The following is a 13,973-nucleotide window of genomic DNA, read 5'->3' as shown; positions in this document are numbered from 1 at the left end:
TTTTTTACAATGTTGGCAACTATGCAGTAGTTTAATTCCATATATATATATATATATATATATATATATATATATATATATATATATATATATATTTTTTTTTTTTTTTTTTTTTTTTATTTAAATAAAGTTATGAACAAAATGTAACCAAAGCACTGTATAAATACTGGTATAAAATAAAAGAAAGGTTTATTTTGTTATTTCAAGATACAGTGATCCCTGTAGCATAGAACCTACTGTGTATATATAATGTTTCTTTTAGAAGGATTACTGACTGTGTTACACTCATATAATGCTAATGTGACAAAAAATGTCAGTAAAAGTGTACTCTTCATTCTCTTTATTTTTATTGCCAAAAATCTATAGCAAGCTCAAAGCAGGCAGTCATTGAAGGGTTAAGGAGATGGAGTACATTTACTGAAGTATGGATATGCCCAGCGCACCCTCGTGGCCATTGTGGGTAATGACACATCTAGAAGGAGGCAGGGGATGCGGCTGTTTGATATAACAGCGGGCTCCTCTATCCCTAATGTCATTGGTGTGTCTGCCCGGGGCACAGCAGCAAGCAGCAGAGCTGGGAGCGGAGCGGAGCGAGCTGTAGACAGTGTTCAGTCATCCCACGAGCTATCATTGAACAGTGACAGAGGCGGACAGTGTGAGCGGACAATGCACTATGAGAGTGGGCTGCCCCCCGGCCAGTGAATGGACAGACTGAGAGTGTCAGGGGGGCGCCATCCAATCTGATATCAATCTCGTAGGGGGGGGACACGTGCGGGACCAGGGGGGTCAGGGACTGAGATCAGCACTTTCTTTTATTTGTAAACTTTTCACTTGGAGTGGACATTCAAATCATTCACTCAGCACCACCATGTGTCTGATGGGGGAGATGTCTGTTGTATCTTCTACCTGGTGAGTACATGCTACTATAGTAACCAAGTCTAACAAACTCACATACACCCAACTACACATTATTCCCCCCAATTTAAAGAAGAAAAGCTTCTTCTGACACCAGCAGCCAGGCTACAATATGGATTTCACCTATAGAACTGCACTATACAGGATTCAAATTACATCACACATGGACTGACACATCCAAAAACTTACTAATACCCTGACAAATGGAGAGTACACTTTGTTTTTTTGTTAAACTGCTATATCACTGGTAAATTGCCCAAAGTACAATATCAAATAAAAAAAGTTTTGATTGTTTACTATATACATTGGTTTACTGTAGTATTATTAAAAAAAAATGCACAGTAGTGTTTAGTAGCCCATAGCAGCCAATCAGATTTGATCTTTACCTTGTTTATATTTAGAACCATGAAAAATAATTGGTGGTTGTTATTGATTGCTTTTATAAACGTTTTTCTTTATTTGCTTTATTATAATATTTAAAATGTTTTACTTAACAAGGCATTATATATAGAGTGGATTAACCCATAGCAGCCAATCCTATTTTTATCTTTACCTTGTTAACACTTCAGAAGGATGATTGGTGTCTGTTGTTATTAATTATTTAGATTTTTTTTTAATTTATTCACTTTGTTACAGTATTAAAAAATACTTACGTAATTAATGATACTTATATCATCTATCTATCTATCTATCTATCTATCTATCTATCTATCTATCTGTCTCTATAGATATATTTACTTCAGTAATTAGTAATTAATGATCTTTCAATCTCTCTCTCTCTCTCTCTCTCTCTCTGTAGAAAGAGAGAGAGAGAGAAATAGAAATATAATTAATTACTAATTACTTAAATAAATATTTTTGAATACTGTAACAAAATGAATCTCTCTATTTACTTAATATTTACTTAAGTAATTAGTAATTAATTATATTTCTATTTCTCTCTCTCTCTCTCTCTATATATATATATATATATATATATATATATATATATATATATATATATATATATATATTATTATTATTATAATACAGGATTTATATAGCACCAACAGTTTGCGCAGCGCTTTACAACATGAGTGCAGACATTACAGTTACATTACAATTTGGTACAAGAGGAATCAGAGGGCCCTGCTCATTAGAGCTTACTATCTATCTATCTATCTATCTATCTATCTATCTATCTATCTATCTATCTATCTATCTATCTATCGAGAGATCTATACATATAGATATATCTATATATATATATTTATCTAGATAGATAGATAGATAGATAACTATATATATATATATATATATATATATATATATATATATATATGGATATATCTATATATAGTGGTGATCCATATCTGCCAATCATGTTTTAACCTTACTGTGACAGACTCACCCGGGATAGAGGTTTTTGGAGGGGACTGAATGCAAGCCTCTTGCCGACCGATTATTTACCTTATATACCACTTTCAGAACCATGAAAGATGATTGGTGATTGATGTTATTGATCATTTTGACTTTTTAAAAAAATAAAAAATAAAACTTTTTCACTTTTTTATAGTATTAAAAATAATTACTTAACAAGACAAAAATGATGTGTATAGTGTAATGACCCATATCAACCAATCCATATTTTATCTACCACATTCAGATCAATGAAAGATGATTTTTATTGGTTATTTTTACCCACCCCCAACCCCCTTATTTAATGTATTATAGCGTTAAAAAGTTTTACTTAACAAGGCAGTAATGATGTGTACAGTGTAGTAACCTATAGCAGCTAATCATATTTTATCGTTATTTATCACAGTCAGATCAGTGAAAGATGATTGTTGATTGTTGGTATTGGTATTTTTTTTTTCCTTATTCAATGTATTATAGTATTAAAAGTATTTTCATAACAAGGCAATAATGGTGTGCACAATGTAGTAACCCATAGCAACTAGTCATAATTTATCTTTACTTTGCTTACAGTCAGATTAATAAAAGGTGATTGTTGTTTTTATTTTTGGATTTCTTTTCCTTATTTGGCGGCACAGTGGTGTAGTGGGTAGCACTTTCACCTAGCAGTAAGAAGGGTCGCTGGTTTGAATCCCAACCACGACACTACATGCCTGGAGTTTGCATGTTCTCCTGCGTGGGTTTCCTCCGGGTACTCCGGTTTCCTCCCACACTCCAAAGACATGCTGGTAGGTTAATTGGATCCTGTCTAAATTGTCCCTAGTATGTATGAATGTGAGTTAGGGACCTTAGATTGTAAGCTCCTTGAGGGTAGGGACTGATGTGAATGTATAATGTATATGTAAAGCGCTGCGTAAATTGATGGCGCTATATAAGTACATGAAATAAATAAATATTTAAATGATAATAGTATTAAAAATGATTAACCTAACAAGGCAGTAATGATATGTACTGTCTAGCAACTCATAGCAGCCAGTCATATTTATAATTATTCCTTATTTAAGAGAATGTGTCACCATGAGAATAGCACTGGAACATGTAGCACTTTACCAATCAGACAGAATCTCATGATTCAACCCAGACTGTCAGTGTCCAGACCAATGTAACCACACTGGGCACAGCCATATTGAATAATTATCAGTCTAACCAGGAGCAATGTTAAAAATCTGATTTTATGGAACTGGTGCAGGGTTCTGTAAGATTATCAGAGGTTTAAGGGCCAGTTCACAACACATGCAGTCCAGTGCATTTTTTTTCTGCATCAAAAACGCATGGAAAGTAGGTTATATGGTTGTCAATGGCATAGTTCACACCAGTGCTTGCAGTTCAAATGCGTTCCAGTTCCAGAAACAAAAGTAGAACATGCTGCATTTTTTCTGCACTGGACTGTACTGGAACGCTGTAAAACACATACAAAACGCACCGGAACACACCTAAATGTCCTTATTTAAGGTTAAGAAAAAAAGAGGGGGGAAAAAAGCACTGGACTGCATCAAAAACGCATCAAAAACACGCATGCAAAAAAGCACCTGGAACGCATCCGGACTGCATTTCTATGGTGTGAACTGGCCCTAAATGAACTATTAATGGCCGATAGCAGCATGAATGAAAATACAAGCAATTTCTGCAGCATTCCAGTCTTCATTACAAAATCATGATTCGTATGTGACAGATTCAATTGAAGTAAGTTTGATCTTCTAATTAGGACTTGTTTCCAGTTCAGGAGGAGATTTACTAAAGACTTAGGAAAACTGCTTGCTTGAATACACATTAGGGTCACTAAAAATTAGATATCCGCCACTAATTATTATATGACACCCTGTGGGTTGAGATGGACGGATCAAATAGGTATGCTTTATTGGGGGGGGGTTGCCTTCCTCTGGATCAACTGTGGGTATAGGATTGTATACATGGAGGTTTTCCATTAGTTTGCTCTTTATTGGTTGAACTATATAAATGGTGTCTTTTTTTATCAATCTGGCTATGTAACTATGATATGACTAATGTTCCTTATTTGCATAAGTATATTTTTTCTGTAACTCACATTTTGGCTGCTATATATGGATATTTTATTTATTATGCATAAAACTATATTAATATTAATGTGGTGGGGAAGTAAAATTAGTAATATATGCGTGTAACGTTTTTGTAGCTTACGATGCTCTGTGTAAATTGTAACTTATTTGAAAAAAATAAAATAAATAATGCATGCATTGCTTATGAATATTTACAGTGTTATGGTTCCCTTACACATTTTTAATCCCCAAAGCCTGGATGTACATGCAAAATTATTTCCATATATACCATACATGCAGCCTTTTATATAATGATGATAGTAATATAAACAATTATAATTATTATTATTTTTTTTTATTATTATTGATTTCATTATTAATATTATCATTAGTAGTAGTAGTAGTAGTAGTTATAATAGTAGTAGTACTGTATTATTATTATTTTATTATTATTATTATTATTATTATTATTTTATTATTATTATTAGTAGTAGTAGTTGTTATAGTAGTAATAGTAGTAGCAGTAGTATTATTTTGTTATTATTAGTAGTAGTAGTAGTCATTGTTATAATAGTAGTAGTAGTAGTAGTAGTAGTAGCAGTATTATAATTGTATTTATATTATTATTAGTAGTAATAGTAGCAGTTGTTATAGTAGTAATAGTAGTAGCAGTAGTATTATTTTGTTATTATTAGTATTAGTAGTATTAATAGTTGTTATAGTAGTAGCAGTATTATTTCATTTATATTATTATTATTAGTATTAGTAGTAGTTGTTATAGTAATAGTGGCAGTATTATTATTATTATTAGCAGTAGTAGTAGTTGTTATAGTAGTAGTAGTGATAGTAGTAGTAGTAGCAGTATTATTATTATTATTATTTTATTATTATTATTAGTCGTTGTAGTTGTTATAGTAGTAGTAGTAGTAGTAGTAGTAGCAGTATTATTATTTTATTATTATTATTATTATTATTAGTCTTTGTAGTTGTTATAGTAGTAGTAGTAGTAGTATTATTGTATTATTAGTAGTTGTAGTTGTAGTAGCAACAGCAGTAATAGTAGTAGCAGTATTGTTGCTATTAGTATTATTATTATTTTGTTATTATTGTGAAAAAATGTATTTGTCACATAATAGATTTTTTACAAATTGATTTGTTTAAGCTGTAGTATCTGTCAATAAGAAAAAAACTCAATCACATAAATGGTAATAAAAAAACCTTGCAATTCATTTTTTTTTCTTTTAGTCTCTTAGTACAAGTGTCAAATATTTTGTGAAACCTTTCTGCTGTGTGTATGAAAGACTGATAGATATGATCTATCTGGGTAAACTCTGGAAGATTGTATGTGCACCACAGTTTAATTACTTTAGAAACCAATTCACAAGATGTATTTTTTTGTCAGCAAGCCATGAAAACTTTACCACGCTGTTATTGGTGCCAGATGGCTCATATTGCAGGAGACTCTGTGCTGTACTCGTTCTGCAGTCCCAGAAATTACATGGGCTTTTTGAACTGTTTCCAGAGTGGTTTGGAAAGCATGAATCTCTACTCTCAGAGGGATTGCAAGCTAAAGTAATTGTGGTCAGTTTATGTCTCAGTTACTCACTTAACTGACAGTCTCCTGTTAGTTGTAGAAATAGCTACGTTATTGTCTGGATGCCTGGCACTGGCACGTTGGCACCCATCTTAGTGCCGTTTTTGTCTTGTCATTTCAGGATCTTGCAAAAACGATCAATAGCCTTTTTCACAATAGAGTGTCATTTGACAGGTAACATTTTGGGGAGTGCATTAGCCGAGCACACTTCAAACAGCCAATCAGACTTAAAAAATAAGGTAGATGATTGAACAATTCAATGTGAGTTGCTTTGGCATTTAAACTGAACTCCATTTTGCTTACAAGTGAAAAATGTCATTAGTAACTGACCTTATTATCTTTTTCTCTGATGTGTATCTTTTGAAAGATTCTTTGAGGAATGTTTAGCTATCACAAAGGTTAAAACTTTTAGCAGTTCCACACATAGGAAGGAAAGAGTTCTATCTTACGCTGAAATAGAGTGAACGATTCTGTGACCGTTTTAAGAACAGTCCTGTTACTTACAGCAGTGATCGAAAGTTTAAAACTTGCCACATTTTTTTTTTTTATTACAGTGCCCTAAGCAAAGTGTAATTACAGCTGAGGACCAGCTTCCCAGCCACAGTCCGCACACCAGTTTGTAATACCAGGCATACCCCACTTTTAAGTACACAATGGGGTTTATTTACTAAAGTTGGAAAGTGCAAAATCCGGCTCATTTCTGCATAGAAACCAATGAGCTTCTAACCCCAGCTTGTTCAATTAAGCTTTGGTAATAAAACCTGTGAGCCTGATTTAGCACTTTCCAGCTTTAGTAAATAAACCCCATTGCGTACTTAAAAGTGGGGTATGCTTGTAGATTAAAATATTTAGACTTTTATTGGACTTTTCTTCTTTACCCTGCACTTTTTCTTCATGGTGGAAGCTGGCCATTCTGTATCTTACGTAGGATTGCACAGCAGCTTTCATCCATAAAAACTCATTGCTGTCCTTATGTTTCCTGCATTATCTCAATATGGAAGTCATTGGGAAATGTGCTGATGTTGTCAGACTTGCAGTGCTACTTGGGATCAGATCACAGCGACTCAGGTGAATTTGTCGTTTGTATTTGTGTTTTGTTTTGACTTGCATTTTCGATTGATCTGGAATGCAGTGCTTGCATTGGATCACATAATAAACTGCATTTACTTTTATTTATTGTTGGCCTGCCATATTTTTTTTTCTCTCTCTTTTTTTTTTTTTTAATTTAGTGTGACAGCATAGTAACCACTTCTCCTAGTCCCTAATTGAACTCTAATGCAAGCTTTTTTTTCCCCCAGAAAGCACCAGAGAATGTGGCACTGACGCCCCTCTGAGTCTGATGCCTATGTACACTTACCATTGATCTCTATTAATAGATACAGTAGAGAAGGAGAATCGGGTCAAATGTGGCATGCTTTCAGATGGCTTGCATGTCAAATTGTATCCAAGTTACTTTTGATTTTATTTACAATGCCTTGCAGGGGAAAAAAAAAGTTCAGATTCAGCAGAATAGAGCAAATTGAAAACACTGATCCTGATTTACTAAAGGAGTAAAGAATGTCCCCTAAAAGTGAATTTTCACTTTTGTTATGGAATGAGATGAAACAAAGCAGAACATTGATTTTGGAAAGAATACCCCAATTATGTGCAAAGGAAATAAAATAACTAGATTTCTGTTTGCAAGATACTGGATGATTGGAATCAGTACAACTTAACCTCATTCACTTTGCAGAGGGAAAATTCCCTTAAGTTAGTGAACGCACTTAAGTCGTGCTTACTTCAATCATCCAATCACGTGCAGGTAAAATTCAGTTTTTTAAATTTCCTTGGCATATGATTAAGGTTTCTTTGCAAAGTAAATTTTCACTTTGTTTAAGCTCATTCACTAAGAAAAGTAAACATTAGCTTTGAAGATGAACATGCTCTACCCTTTTAGCAAAGCAGTCTGGATTATTTTATGTCAGCAGCAAAAAATAAACACTTAGGGCATTTTCACACTGGAGGGTTGGCGGTAAAGTGCCGCTATTTTTAGTGGCGCTTTACTATCGTTTTAGCGGTGCTTTTCCGGCCGCTAAACGAAAAAGGGTTAAAAGCGTCCGCAAAGCGCCGCTGCCGAGGCACTTTGCAGGCGCTTCGGCGGCAATGACCATTGATTTCAGTGGGTAGGGGCGCTTTAGGAGCGGTATATACACCGCTCCCAAAGCACCTCAAAGATGCTGCTTGCAGGACTTATTTTTTTTAACGACCTGCAAGCGCACAGTTCCAGTGTAAAAGCACTCAGGCTTTTACACTGGAGTGACAGGAGAGGCGCCTTACAGGTGCTTTGCAGGTGCTGTTTTTAGTGCTATAGCGCCTGTAAAGTGCCTCAGTGTGAAAGTGGCCTTATGTACACAAACTCTAAGTCCCGGTTCACACCAATGCGCTGTGCGATATCGGATGTGATTCGCTCCGCACTGCAGTGCCAATCACATGCGATGTCTGTGCGATGCAATTTCAGCCATTCAGATAGTATGGCTGCATTTGCATCGCATTCGGACCAAACTCGCACAGGACCCTTTTTTTGGTCCGCAGCAGAATCAGATCAAATGGGTGTTCACACCCATGCAATTCGATTCACAGTTCGCACTGCGATATGCAAACTGATTTGGGGGTGTCATTAATTAATTGACAGTTCGCACTGCGATATGCGAACTGATTTGGGGGTGTCATTAACGTTCTATTGACACTCCCAGCAGTTCACATATGGCAGCATGAACTGCCTTGCGAGTCGGGTGCGATGTGGGAACCCGCAATGGATTCACAGGGTTCCCGCATCACAACAATGTGAATCGAGCCTTAGGTCCCTTTCACACATGTGGACCGTTTTTGTCCGTTTTTCATCCATCCTTTCACAGGTCAAAAACAGACATCCATGCATCTCTGAAAAAAAAGATGTAAATGCATGATCATCCATTTACATCTGCTTCCGTCAACATCCATTTGTTGGAACAGATCAAAGCCCAATTTTTCTTCTGTCAAAAAAATGGATTGGATGAAAAACGGATGTAAATGGTCCATTTTTGCATGAAAAAATGGCTCCAGGACTCAAGAGGTTAAGGACTCTAGCTGGAGGATGTGAAAACTGATGTAAAATGGATGAAAAACTGATGTAAACTTAATCCATTATTTCTATGAAAAAACATGACTGAACTGATGAAACGAAAGGAACATGTGTGAAAGGGGCCTTAGGATCACATCAGATGCTTATAGAGTTGCGTTCCAAATACATTTTTTAATGCATTACATAGCAACAAGAGGGTGTAATCATTTTAACAGATGGAGCTCAGTACAGCATCTCTGCCGTTACTGAAACTGTTCAGTGGCATATCATTTTGGTAAATGTGGTGCTACTGGCACCTCACCTAAGACTCTCTTTCTGATCAGTCCTCAAATGATGACATCAGATGCTTATAGAGTTGTGTTCTTCATTACTTTTTTCTAATGCATTACATAGTAACAATTGGGCGTGAGTTAGATGGGACAGGTGGGGCAAAGTAAACATCTCTTCCAAACTGTTCAGTAGCATAACATTTTGGCACATGTGGTGCTACTGGCACTTCAGCTAAGAACCTCTTCCTGATCAGTCCTCTGTGCATCACAAGATGTCATCAGACACCCATAGAGTTGTGTTCCTAATCACTTTTTTTAATGCATTACACGGTAACAAGAGGATGTTAGCATTTTGATGGATGGGGCTCAGTACCTGCCACTACTGAAACTGTCCCGTAGCATTTGTTGTTGTCAGACGTTGCACTACTGGTGCCTCACCTACGAGTTCCTGCTGATCAGTCCTCTGTGCATCACAATGACTTCTATGTGACCTAGCACAGATATTTTAGCTACCTGACTCTGCAGCTTTTTTTTTTGCTTAGGGCAGAACAATGTCACAAGGGAACTTTTCATGTCGGTGATTTTTTTTTTTATAGAAAATTGCAACGTGCAAATTTCTCACCAAGCTTGCAGGTACCTAGTGATAAAGTCACTGGGACATGCTGTGGTCTCAGATCTGCAGAATTATTTTGGGAGAAGACTCTGTGCAGGAATGTAGGCATGACAAACTCTGGTCTGACGCTAGCCTCTGGTAACATGATTAATTGCTCATTCTTGAGATTGTTGAGTGATTTTCGTTGTAACCCTGTAAGAATAATCTCATTTAGGCCTTGTGCAGACAGGTGCTTCAAAGGTTCGCTGCTGCATTGGTCAGGCCCAGTAAGTGCTTGGCTGATGCTGGGGCTGAAATGGTATATTGAGCCTCACAACTATGTCACAATAAAATGAACATTGTCTATGATAACTGAAGATATATGGGAGGCTTAGGCACTTTATTTTAATGGCTGTCCCAAGCTGGATACTCTGCCAAGAGATCCTTGATAGCTGAGTGGAACTTGTTCCGGTAGCCACATGTGATGGATGCATGTCTACATTCAATATGTGCGTACTGGGCCCCAATATTGTAACATCATATAACAATCTCAATTAGTAAAACACACTAGAACATGCTGAAGAAAAATGTAAACGCTACATACAGTATGTGGAGGGGCCTCCAGCCATTGCCTACTAAAGCTGGGTACACATGGGCCAAAAATCACCCGAGAACAGTAGGTTCGGCAGGAAATTTCGGCCCATCTGTACAGCTTATTCAACAGAAGCCGGTCTCACTAAGAAAATTTTTTTTTTTCATTCAGCCTGCAGGGTTGAGGAAAAAAAAAAACTTACTGTGTCTACTCAGCATAAGGCTTTCCTAGTCACTATTTTATTTCAATATTTTTTTTACTCTAGTCCTATGAACCTGTGTTTGCTGTAAGCAGAATCAGATTCCCATGTATAATAAAGTTATATTTCTTATGTCCATTTGTGCAATCTCTATACCATTAAAAGTCCCATCTATACTTTGGGGATTATTTACTAAAGGCAAATCCACTTTGTACTAGAAGTGCAAAGTGCACTTGAAATTGCACTGAAAGTGCACTTGGAAGTTCAGTCGCTGTAGATGTTCTGAAATGAGTGCAAGCTCTGCTGATTTTATCATCCAATCATATGCAACCTAAAATGCTGTTTTTTATTTTCCTTGCATGTCCCCCTCGGATCTACAGCGACTGCACTTTCAAGTGCACTTTGCACTTGTAGTTTGCACTTGTAGTGCCAAGTGGATTTACCTTTCGTAAATAAACCCCTTTGTGTTCTTTTTTCTTTTTGAGTTTCTTCACTCAGATTCTTTACTTTAAAATCTATTTTAAAAAGATTCATATTTCAATGTTTCAGGATGTCAGGGTCACAGTCAGGTTGATTTACTAAAGGAGAAAAGGTGGTTCACTGCAAAGTGGTTGTTAGTAATAAACGGATTCTTTGTTTGCTTTGCATACCCTATCAGTTATGAAGAATATTTTAAAAACAGGATTTTGGCTAGCACTGGATTGAATATTTAGGGCAAATACAGCCTTGTAATATTTAGAAACATATGATTAGCAAAGTAAAAATACACTTTGGAAAGTTACCACTACATAGCTAAGTGAACACCCCCTGCCCCCCATTGTATGTAGCGCTGGGACTTCTTTATAAAGTACTAAACTTTACAAAGTAAAATTATTATTATAATTATACCTGTAATTATATAGCGCCAACAGTTTGCGCAGCGCTTTACAACATGAGGGCAGACAGTACACTTACAATACAAATCCATACAGGAGGGATCAGAGGGCCCTGCTCGTTAGAGCTTACAATCTAAAAGGGAGGGTCAAGTAGAAACAAAAGGTAATAACTGTGGGGGATGAGCTGATGGAGAAAATGAAAATACAGTTGTTAGGTGTGGGTAGGGTAGGCTTCTCTGAAGAGAAGGGTTTTCAGGGATCGTCTAAAACATGGGTCTCAAACTGGCGGCCCTCCAGCTGTTGCAGAACTACAATTCCCATGAGGCTTTGCAAGGCTGAAAGTTACAAGCATAGGCCGAGGCATTATGGGACTTGTAGTTCCGCAACAGCTGGAGGGCCACCAGTTTGAGACCCCTGGTCTAAAAGCTAATAAAGTAGGAGATAAGCGGACAGATTGGGGTAGGGCATTCCATAGGATTGGAGAGGCTTTGGAAAAGTCCTGGAGGCAAGCATGGGAGGAGGTGATGAGGGAGCTAAAATGGAAGTGTTCCTGCCAGCTAAGGTCATCAGTTTGAGCTTTAGTTTTCTATTGCAAATTGGAAAAAAATGCTAACTGTGATGGTTGCTAAGGACAGGAACGTTTTATGTAAAAACTTGGAAATTTATGTCTGCAATGCTACTAAAACATTCCAGTGTTTGCCTTTTTTTGGTTGGTGGAAGGACGCATACTCTGCCATCTAACACACGGCTTTTTTACTCATAGAGACCTGCTGCATGTCTTCCTCTTTCTCAACTGCATCATCTATGCATTAACCTCCCTGGCGGTATGATTATTTCAGATTTTAGGTGCTGAAAGCGGTACAATTATTTTGCACAGAAATTTGGTGTTTTATATTGTAGGCCTGTAATTCTTAGGAATAATTCACTTAAATCTGTCCAAACCAGAGTCTAGTAGACATCCCGGGTATGATAAAGTTTGAAAAACGAAATCATAAATTATAATATAATAAATAACTATAAATAATTATACCAAATAACAATATAATAATAATAATAAAAATTATTCAGTAATGTAATCAAATCAAAAATACTGAAATTTGCTCAGTTGCAGAATTGTCGCTGTCATTACTTTTAGTGTTTGATGAAGGATCTCCCCACAAATCACTATCACTCAATTCTGCAAGTGATTCTAATTTATTATCGCTGTTTTCCAACTGCTCTAAAACCACTTTTGATGTAAAGGGACAGTTTTGGTTGCTATGGACAATTTCCAGTTTCCAGGCAGAAAGAACAGTTTTTATAATATAAAACTGCATGCAGGACACTGGACAAAAACCACTAGGGACAAAGGAGATGTGTAATTATTTGATACAGTACTGTAATCTGTAAGATTACAGTATACTGTATCTATACTGTATGTTTTACTTTTTGAATTTGGCACCGAACTCCGTCCCCGTGCGTCGCAACGCTCGCAGGGAACGGAGCTCGGCACTGTGAATGGAGCGAGACACGGCGGCTCACAGATCACAGCGGGGAGACATCGCAGGATCCAGGGGACAAGGTAAGTATCCTCTACATGGATCCTGCGATGTGATCCCGAGTCTGGATCGGGGATACCGCTTTTGGTACTGAAATCTCACCCCGAGCCAGACTCGGGAATACTGCTAGGGGGTTTAGAACAAAGATTAGAGTTCACCAATGTGAACACTCCTGTCCTCCAAGCAATGACTGCCAGTTTTCTGAATACTCCTTTTTCTTAATATGGGCCTTGTATCTGTGCAATACTTTGTACACGTGCTGTTTTCCACTTTCTGTTGGGTATTGCAAACTCTACTAAAATATATTGAACAAGAAAAGAAAGATCAGCGATATGCGGTCTGTTTATTTTAATACTGCTTAAGGCATTCAGTTTCCAAAAGTGCTGTATAAACTAATCTGAGTAGTTGCTAATGACAGGTGCAAGTGTTCACCTTTTTTTTTTACAACCTTTTCCAAAGGCTTTTTCTTTGAACCTTCATAAAAATATAATTTTAGAAGTAAACATTACAAGACTTTACAATTTATTTAATACAGATTATAATAATGAAATCTGCTTCAAAGTCATAGGGTAGCTGAAACATTGAAAGAATTTAGAGTTTATTTAATACAGATTATATTTTCGAAATCCCCTTCAAAGCGATTGGTTAGATATGAATATTACCATTGCAAAAATAAATGACTGAAAAGTCCTGTAATAAGACAATTAAAATAAAATGCCAAGCTAGCAAATGCCTTTACAATATTTAACTAACATTTGCTTTTTAATAACTGTATGTAGACTTTGCTGGAGAACTAATTTACAAGCTACTGTATGAATACAAATAGACT

General features: G+C 36.3%; 1 protein-coding gene across 1 annotated transcript in view; it reads left to right on the top strand.

Annotated features, from left to right (window-relative positions):
- The first annotated feature begins 539 nt into the window (after nt 1-539).
- GLIS3 (GLIS family zinc finger 3) overlaps nt 540-13,973 on the top strand; it is a 551,611-nt gene continuing 538,177 nt past the window's right edge. The window contains exon 1 of the mRNA XM_073634951.1: nt 540-909. The gene's annotated coding sequence lies outside the window, so the exon portion shown is untranslated. The remainder of the gene's footprint in view (nt 910-13,973) is intronic.

Source organism: Aquarana catesbeiana, linkage group LG01 (genome assembly GCF_042186555.1).
Source record: "Aquarana catesbeiana isolate 2022-GZ linkage group LG01, ASM4218655v1, whole genome shotgun sequence".
Lineage (NCBI taxonomy): Eukaryota > Metazoa > Chordata > Amphibia > Anura > Ranidae > Aquarana > Aquarana catesbeiana.
This window is presented reverse-complemented; position numbering and strand designations above follow the sequence as displayed.